Raw genomic sequence first — 1,598 nt, forward strand, 5'->3', positions numbered from 1 at the left:
AGTATAGGGGCGCCTGGGTGGCGCAGTCGGTTAAGCGTCCGACTTCAGCCAGGTCACGATCTCGCGGTCCGTGAGTTCGAGCCCCGCGTCAGGCTCTGGGCTGATGGCTCGGAGCCTGGAGCCTGTTTCCGATTCTGTGTCTCCCTCTCTCTCTGCCCTCCCCCGTTCGTGCTCTGTCTCTCTCTGTCCCAAAAATAAATTTAAAAAAAAATACAGTATATAATACACGTATTATATGAAATGTGTTAATCGACTATTTATGTTATTGGTAAGGCTTCTGGTCATTAGTAGCCTATTAGTAGTCAAGTTTTGGAGAGTCAGAAGTTATATGTAGATTTTCTATTTCTCCGGGATTGGTATGTTGTTCAAGGCTCAACTGTATAGTCAAGGAGAAAGTAAGAGTAAACTTGGAAGTGTGGACAGGACAAAGAGATAAGCCACATTGAGGAGGGTGCAAAGTCTGGAAGAATTCGATCTCTAGCCATGATGGATAGGAATTTGCGCCAGAGTTGGAGAGAAATCCTGGAACCCTCTGTATAATCTTTTGGTTCCTTGTAAATATTTATGCTTTTTTTGCATAAAGAAATTTAGCATCTTAAAACAACACACGTTTATTATGTTACAGGTCTGTAAGTCAGGAGTCTTACACAGGTCTCACTAGGCCTATGAGTTGGCAGGACTGCATTCTTTCTAGATGCTCCAGAGGAGAATCTATTTCTTTGCCCTTCCAGCTTCTAGAGGCTGCCTACATTCCTGCTCATGGCCCCCTTCTTCCATCTTCAAAGCCAACAATGGCTGATTGATTCCCTTTCATGCTTCAAATTTCTCCTTCCTTCTCTTCTGTCTTCCCATCTCTCTCTCACTGCACCCAGAAAAGGTTCTCAATTTTTCATGTATTAGATTGGGCCCTCTCTGATAATCCAGGATAATCTCCCAGTCTCAAGGTTCCATAATATTAATCACATCTTTAAAATTCCTTATTCCATGGAGGGTAACCTACCGCAGGTTCCAGGAATTAGAGCATGTACATCTTTGGAGGACCATTTTTCTGCTTACGACATGGGGTTTACACTACAGAGGATATTGGCTCTATAAATGACACTATGCCCTAAAATTCCTCCCTCAAATACAGTCAATTATTGTAAGAAAATTACTCTGTATATGAGCAGAAGAAGAAAAGGCCAAGGCTGAGCGAGGACATGGCTGCTGAGCAGGCTGCTGGCATCACTCGCTGCTGCAGTAACTGGTGCCTACAACCCAGCTTTAAAAGGTACGCAAACAAATTCATGCCTCAGGAAAGTGATAGATTATTTCATAGTCTTAAAGTATGGTCTTTGGATCAGCAGCATCACATTACCCACAAGCTTATTAGAAATGCAGACTTCAGGGGCGCCTGGGTGGCGCAGTCGGTTAAGCGTCCGACTTCAGCCAGGTCACGATCTCGCGGTCCGTGAGTTCGAGCCCCACGTCAGGCTCTGGGCTGATGGCTCGGAGCCTGGAGCCTGTTTCCGATTCTGTGTCTCCCTCTCTCTCTGCCCCTCCCCCATTCATGCTCTGTCTCTCTCTGTCCCAAAAATAAATAAAAAATGTTGAAAAAA

Source organism: Panthera uncia, chromosome C2 (genome assembly GCF_023721935.1).
Source record: "Panthera uncia isolate 11264 chromosome C2, Puncia_PCG_1.0, whole genome shotgun sequence".
Classification (NCBI taxonomy): domain Eukaryota; kingdom Metazoa; phylum Chordata; class Mammalia; order Carnivora; family Felidae; genus Panthera; species Panthera uncia.